The following is an 8,628-nucleotide window of genomic DNA, read 5'->3' on the forward strand; positions in this document are numbered from 1 at the left end:
TTTTATTATATATTTAGCTATGTACTGTGGTATTTCTATTTGTTCACTTATTTGAAGTAACTGCCCTTTGAAAACATTAAGATTACCGTCAGACCTTTAAATTCATTACTGCATTCATTTTGAACAACAAAAAAGTATCACCTTCCGTACACACTGATAGATGCATTTCAGCAGAAAATATAAATATGTGTATATATATATATATATATATATATATAGTATATATAATCACCTCATGCTGTTTTCAGCCGTCTTCATTGGGTCTTTTGTCTGTCAGTTCTTAAAGGTGCTGTAAGCAAATTCAAACAGGTTCATTCTAGTGAACTGATTCATTCTGATGCTTCATATATGAAGCTCTCTAAGCCTTTCTCTTCCTTTTATATGACTCATTGGAAAGTCTGATATGTAGTAGTGAATCGCTTGGTTCAGCTGAGCGTTTTGAAGCTGATGTGTGTTATTTCTGTGCCATTGCAAACAGCCTTGCGAATATGCGCCCCATCTGCTGCTGTTCAAACAAAGTCCCGCCCCCAACTCATGCTATTGGTTGAGTCAGTGTTATGTCAGGCTGGACGGGTCGCTCAACACCAACAGAGGGATTTTCATAGCCCCACAGAGACACAGTGTTTACAGTTTTTTACTTGCTGTTGTCTCTGCATAGTAAATTGGGATGGGAGTAAGTATTAACATCAAAAAAGTTGCACAATTCAGCTTTAAAGGACAAATAATTTGTGCTTCAAGCATCATTTAATGTCTTCTTATTTGTTAAATGCTGCTGTCACCATTGTTTTCAAAATAGCATGCTGTGGACATTCTGCTCAATAACTCATTTTGTGTCCTTTTACTGTAAGATCTCAGGTCCATAATGCCAGGTTTTAATGTCATTTTATTTGATTTCATTTGTTTTACTTTTTAAATAAACATTTATACAAATCAGTTTAAAACATTTTAAAATTCCATTCTGTAAAGATGTTCTGCACATCTTAATTGTTCTGTGTTCAGTAACTTGTTTACTGTAAATCCATAGCATTTCTACAAATGCAAGTACGTATCCTGTATGTGACAAAGATTAAATGTGTCTAATATCAAATATAATGTGGTCAGAATACTGATGTACCCTATAGCAAACTAATTAATGTAATTTGGTGCTATTTAAGTCCCCAGTACAAGTTATGATTTTTATATTGTTTAATTGCACCTATTAAAATTTTAATATGCTTGGTAAAATGAATAAAGACAATTTATAATGTATTTACACTGCTGTGGGCCAAAAAGTCAAATGTAAAATATTTTAAATAATTTCCTATTCTTGTGTGCCAAGAGCTGCGCTTCAAACATCTTTGACAAAAATACAGTCAGTCATTTTTATTTGTATAGCGCTTTTCACAACACACATCGTTTCAAAGCAGCTTTACAGAAGATCATGCATTAACAGAACATGAAACTGTAATATCTATAAAGTCTTTGAGACATTGTGTAGTTTGATTAAATGTACGTGCAAAATCATCAGATTACTATGTTTTTTATTCTTTAGTGTTACAGTCACTATAACATGGATTCTTCATGTTTTTTGTATGTCACTTCATGTTATGAAATTGTGTCCTTTAATTGAAGATGTGTTATGGAATGACATCACACGCTGTAGGTGACATCAGCCACATCAGTTTTATTTATATTTTCCTTTATTTTGTGATTTAAGTTATATGTGGTCAAGATTTACACATTTCAATTTCATAAAATTTCATCAGATTGAATACTGAAATTAAGTGATCTTTAATTACAGTTGTGCTCAAAAGTTTGCATACCCTGGCAGAAATTGTGAAATTTTGGCATTGATTTTGAAAATATGACTGATCATGGAAAAAAAATGTTTTTAATTTTTTTTTTATTTAAGGATAGTGTTCATATGAAGCCATTTATTATCACATAGTTGTTTGGCTCCTTTTTAAATCATAATGATAACAGAAATCACCCAAATGGCCCTGATCAAAAGTTTACACACCCTTGAATGTTTGGCCTTGTTATAGACACACAAGGTGACACACACAGGTTTAAATGGCAATTAAAGTTTAATTTCCCACACCTGTGGGTTTTTAAATTGCAATTAGTGTCTGTGTATAAATAGTCAATGAGTTTGTTAGCTCTCACGTGGATGCACTGAGCAGGCTAGATACTGAGCCATGGGGAGCAGAAAAGAACTGTCAAAAGACAGTTGAAAATGCCAGTCAGTACTGTTCAATCACTTATTTAGAAGTGGAAAATTCGGGGATCTCTTGATACCAAGCCAAGGTCAGGTAGACCAAGAAAGATTTCAGCCACAACTGCCAGAAGAATTGTTCAGGATACAAAGAAAAACCCACAGGTAACCTCAGGAGAAATACAGGCTGCTCTGGAAAAAGATGGTGTGGTTGTTTCAAGGAGCACAATACGACGATACTTGAACAAAAATGAGCTACATGGTCGAGTTGCCAGAAAGAAGCCTTTACTGCGACAATGCCACAAAAAAGCCCGGTTACAATATGCCCGACAACACCTTGACACGCCTCACAGCTTCTGGCACACTGTAATTTGGAGTGACGAGACCAAAATAGAGCTTTATGGTCACAAACATAAGCGCTATGTTTGGAGAGGGGTCAACAAGGCCTATAGTGAAAAGAATACCATCCCCACTGTGAAGCATGGTGGTGGTTCACTGATGTTTTGGGGCGGGTGTGAGCTCTAAAGGCACGGGGAATCTTGTGAAAATTGATGGCAAGATGAATGCAGCATGTTATCAGGAAATACTGGCAGACAATTTGCATTCTTCTGCACGAAAGCTGCGCATGGGACGCTCTTGAACTTTCCAGCACGACAATGACCCTAAGCACAAGGCCAAGTTGACCCTCCAGTGGTTACAGCAGAAAAAGGTGAAGGTTCTGGAGTGGCCATCACAGTCTCCTGACCTTAATATCATCGAGCCACTCTGGGGAGATCTCAAACGTGCGGTTCATGCAAGATGACCAAAGACTTTGCATGACCTGGAGGAAATATTCTGGGCAGCTATACCACCTGCAAGAATTTGGGGCCTCATAGACAACTATTACAAAAGACTGCACGCTGTCATTGATGCTAAAGGGGGCAATACACAGTATTAAGAACTAAGGGTATGCAGACTTTTGAACAGGGGTCATTTCATTTTTTTCCATGTTTTGTTTTATGATTGTGCCATTCTGTTATAACCTACAGTTGAATATGAATCCCATAAGAAATAAAAGAAATGTGTTTTGCCTGCTCACTCATGTTTTCTTTAAAAATGGTACATATATTACCAATTCTCCAAGGGTATGCAAACTTTTGAGCACAACTGATATATATATATATATATATATATATATATATATATATATATATATATATATATATATATAAATTAAAGATCACTTTCATCAAGAAACATTACACAATTCAATTTTAACCCTTGTTCGACCTTCGGGACATTTTTGTCTTTTTCATTTTTGTTTTTTCGATCATTTTGGCTGTGTTAATGCCAATGGCATACATTTTGCCAAAGATGTGTATTTTGGGGGGAATTTTGATATTTCAACCTCAGTTCCTATAATACATCTATAATACACTGTGTAAACAAAATAGTTACACTCAGGACCTTCAGGACAAAAATGTCCCCATTGAAACCCATTAAATTATGAATTCTATGATATTATGCTTTCATTCCGGAGCCCTGACTTCAAAATGTAATTTTTTTATATTTTCCACCAGATGGCGCCATTATTCTCATGTTTAGCCTATGGAGCAAATACATGCTTTTCCCCTATTCTCTGTTTGCTGTATTATAGTTCTCATGTTTAGCCTATGGAGCAAATACATGCTTTTCCCCATTCACTGTTTGCTGTATTATAGAGCACTACAGGCCAATTTAATAAATGGTGCAGATAAAATTGTGTGTGTGTGTTGGTATGGATGTCAGAGTGTGTTTTGTATGTGTGTATTTGTTTTGTATTGAGAAATATGTGTTTGTTTGTGTGTGTGTGTGTGTGTGTGTGTGTGTGTGTAAAAACAGTGGCATTATGTAAACAAACTGGGATTTAAAGGGTTAAAATCCTGAAAATGAATGAATATTTGGTAGTTATGATCAGGACTGATGTTAGTTAAAAAATCTAACTCAGTGAAATTGGAAAATAATATTAATATATAATATTATGGCAGTTTTTTGATGTGGACATTTTTGCCCTCGAAGGACCTCAGAGTAACTTTTTATTGATGCACAAGGGTTAAGGAACTTTGTTGTGAAATTGAAAATTGCAGGGTACAACAGGGCTAAAGACACCCCTTAAGGAAATTTAGCTTTTTTTCATGGTCACAAAATGTATCAAAGTCAAATATTTTTATTTATTTTTATTGATTATTGATGGAGCAACATAATTTGTGTGAAAATAATTTTTCAGTTAAAATTCAGTGAAAAAAAAAGGTGGTGAGGGTGCCTTTTACCCCACACTTAGGGTCACTTATAGTGATATCGTGTAGATATAAGGGCAATAGTTATTGGGAGCAATTTGTCAACTAATGCAAATAATTTTGAGACACCAAGATGCTCTTTTGAGTTTCAAATTAAGATGATGCTTACTCAGAACTAATTCAGAAAAAAAAAGTCAACTATCCATCCATCTTCTATAGCTGCTTGTCCTATACTGGGTTGCGGGTTGTGCTGGAGCCTATCCCAGCTGTCTCGGGCCGAAGGCAGGGAAACATCCCGGACAGGTGACCAGTCCATCACAGGGCAACACAGACAGACATACACATTTACATTCCCACTCACCTACGGCCAATTTAGGGTCTCCAATTCACTTAACCTGCATGTATTTTTGGACTGTGGGGGAAACCGGAGCACCCAGAGGAAACCCACACGAACACAGAGAACATGCAAACTCCACACAGAAATGCCCAGTTTAGCCGGGACTCGAACCTGGGACCTTCTTGCTGAGCCACTGAGCCACCGTGCCACCCAAAAGTCAACCATTTCCACTTAATTTGGGGCTTTTAACTGGCTGGACTGAATTAACTAATTAAGACTTATAAAATCTTTAACTTGTCTCTTGATAAAACACAAAAGAAGGAGTGGAGGATGGAGTTGCTGCACACATTGGTGAGTAGATGTTCGATGGAATGGGGCTCACAGCACGTGCCATCAGGGCCGTAGCTAATGAGGTGAAAGGTGCAAATAATTCTAGAGGCCCACAGGTCCATAAGGGCCCCATGACAAATTCTAAACTGTATTATTTAATAGGAAAGGGGCCCAGAATACCTTGCTACGGCCCTGCGTGTAATATGTTGAGTTTCTCTGGAAATTGTCACCAGGTGGCGCTCTTCACACAGGAACATTGTCACTGGTGGAAGTCTTCAAGAAAGTTGCATTTTTACTTCGGAAAAAGAGATTGTCCTACTGAACCACTATAAAAATGTCTAATCCTCCTGTTCATTTTCAAACACTGTCTGCACTCTTATAAGTTTCCCTTTAGAATTTAACTTTGATTTGTAGTGCAACATGAATCAGTTGTTACAGCCAGAAGAATTATGGAGCAAATATTAAGCACTCTGAGGTGGATTGTATTGAATAAGCAGCTTCTCATTTTCATTGAGCCGATGAACAGACCTGCAATTTTTTTCCCCCTTTTAAAGCTTTGCTTCTATGCAAAAATGAAACAATACCTCCGATTCCATTATGTGACTCAATAGCAGAACTGAGAACAGTGGAAAAATATTGTCTGGGTGTCGTTTCTCTTCTGTCATCGTTTACAATGACTGTACTTTACATTCAGTGGGGCTAATTTCTGCACTCTTGAGGGCTGCAGCAGCAATTCGTCATTACCCCTTGTGAGTGCATCTGCCTCTACAGAGGCTTTTCAAATCAAATGAAAGAAGGAAATGATAAAGAACAAGACACATTCAGAAAGTTCTGAAAGAGAACAATTGTAGAGGGTGGATTTTGTCTAGTTAGTTTCTTTGGAGATAATCTTCAATAGTGCATGACTGTGCCATGCCGTTTTGTAGAATTTTTCTTAACCGAGGGGCCTTTAATAAACATTGTTCATCTTTATCGAGACACACTGTTCTTTGATTCTAGTGCCTTTATAAAAAACACCATAAAAGGAAAATTGTGTCATCATTTACTCACACTCATGCTGTTCCAAAGCCAAATGTCTTCCTTTCATCTGTGGAACACAAAAGTAAATGACTGGCAAAATATTGGCCTCAGTCAGCTTTCGTTTTCATTGTATGGTGGAAAGATGCAATGCAAGAGAAAGGTAATGTTCTGCCTATCATCTCCTATGGTTTCCCATAGAGGACAGAATGTCATTTGGGTTTGGAACAACATGAGGGTGAGTGAATCTTGATTTTTGCATGGAATACTTCATGCAAATCTCTCTATTTGGGGTTGTTGAGTATTTAATTTTAAAACCATTGGCATAATTGGAGAACATCCTTCCACTAGATGTTGAAAATTACTGAAGGGACACAGTGGCGGTTCTAGCTTGTATGGCGCCCTGTGTGAAACCCGCTTCAACATGCCCCCAAAGTTGTTGGTGGTTGGGGGGGCAAGATGCCGCCCTGGGCAATTGCACATGTCACCCATGCCTAAATCCGCTACTGAAGGGACACTAGAGCATCTGTGAGGAATCTGGGTTCTGATTTATCTCAAAGGTGTTCAGTACATTTCAGGTCTGGACTTCCACACTAGACTCACTAAATCATTTCTAAATGGACTTACTGTGTGCACAGGGCCATCAGCTGGGTTTCCATCTTAACGTTTCGCATTTAAGCGCATTTCTAAAAATAATTTGATTAAAGACAATGCAAATTATTGCTTGTTTCCATCTACCATGTTCTTTGCATTATTTTGAGGGAGACTGTTTTGTCATGATGGAAAAGCTGAGTGACCTTGCTTCGGAGAGAGCTGTATTAGCAATATTGAAGCAATTGTACATTGTTTTATTAAATGCTGCTTGGAGACGCTGCAGAATGAGTGTAATATCTCATATAATGAGGGCTAAAATGTCTGCTGTGCCAAAACACCGCCAGCCTCAGTATACCCGGGAGCGCCCACGCTCAAAACTGTTCTGGTGGATTGTGAAGACCTACTTTAACAACCAGCTGTGTTTTAAGAATTGCTTTGTTTTGAGGAGCGTCATCATTTTGCAAAACTGTTTCCATCACCTTAATGCACATTTTTACTTATGTGAAACTCATCTGACGAGTGTGTAAACGAATTTTGAGTTTATGCACTAATCGAGCGTTTCCATTCAGGTTTTCTTCAGATTAACTTTCACTGGAATTAAAACTGAAGTGTGTAACTTTTTCAATGTTAAAATACTTTCTCTTATTCCATCTTAATATGCAGACAACTATGGAGAGACTACTGTATACTAGTATATAACTAGTTTTCTCAAAAACGTAGCCTACTGTTTGAAACATTGGTTTGAAAACCCGATGTGGGTAGCTGGAAGCTAGAATTGTATATTTTCTGCTAATTAGGGGTTTGCATCAAACTAGAGTTTGTTTTGGAGCCAGTGTGCATTTAGCTTGTTGGCCAGAATCTGTAGAAGTCACGCTGTGCCCCGAGGAGCATTCTGTTCTTTGTGCAAATTATGTAGCCTATAAGGGAGGAAATCAGAGTATCTGAGACGGTGTCCATAAGAGTTACTGCCTTTAATTATGCATGCTGGGTGGGAGTAGGTATACTTGGTAGACTTTGTTAATCAAAGATAGGATACATTGATTGGCTACTGTAGACATTTGCTTCTCCTGCATGTGTTGGATCAATGTGTGTGTGTGAGAAGGAAAGAAGGGATGAAAGAGAGATGAAGTGATGCGTGTTGGGTGGTTCAGGACTGCGGTAAGTTATCACAAAGGACTGAAAATCTATCACAGTAACTGTATGCATGGAAAACGTCGATATGTGTCACACAGAAAACCTTCGGGGTGAATAAAAGAAAGCGACGGGTGGCGAGTCGGGCATCCGTGTGCGGAAACGCAGGTGCAGCCGTACTTATCGGGTTTCTGGTTGTCCAAACATAGCCCAGTTCATTTCATTGATTAATTTTATTGATCCAAGGAGGAATAATATGTAACTAGCCCACTCATAGATACAGTAGCAGTGTGTGTTGCTGCTGCTGCGCTTAATAGTAGTACAGGAAACACAATGAGTATTTGAGTCCTAATTTCTGTCTGTATCACTGGAAGAATGCACGTTCAACAACCGTTAACAAAACCCAAAGTCATAAATCATTCGGTTTCTGTGCTATAATGCAATCATTACCAGAACATTTTAATGTGTGGTGGCAGGGTATTAAGTTACTTGGACATCCACTGTAAATCCAAGAGTGGTCTTCCCTTCCTCCTGATGGCAGGACCGCTCCTGAACAATGCTTTCATCTTGCTTCTAGATTTACAGCTAACTGAGACAGGACTAGCTAATGAGAGCCATTCTATGTAAACACCTGCAACTTTATTGACTGCAGGCCTGCAGAGCCCCCTTGAGGACAAAAGTGGAATGTCACATTGTTTTACAAGCTGACACAAACTGATAGAAAGGAAAATGTGCCCGCATTTGTCGCTTGGCTGGTGTTTATTTCAGAC

This window comes from Myxocyprinus asiaticus, chromosome 37 (assembly GCF_019703515.2).
Source record: "Myxocyprinus asiaticus isolate MX2 ecotype Aquarium Trade chromosome 37, UBuf_Myxa_2, whole genome shotgun sequence".
In the NCBI taxonomy this organism is placed as follows: Eukaryota; Metazoa; Chordata; class Actinopteri; order Cypriniformes; family Catostomidae; genus Myxocyprinus; species Myxocyprinus asiaticus.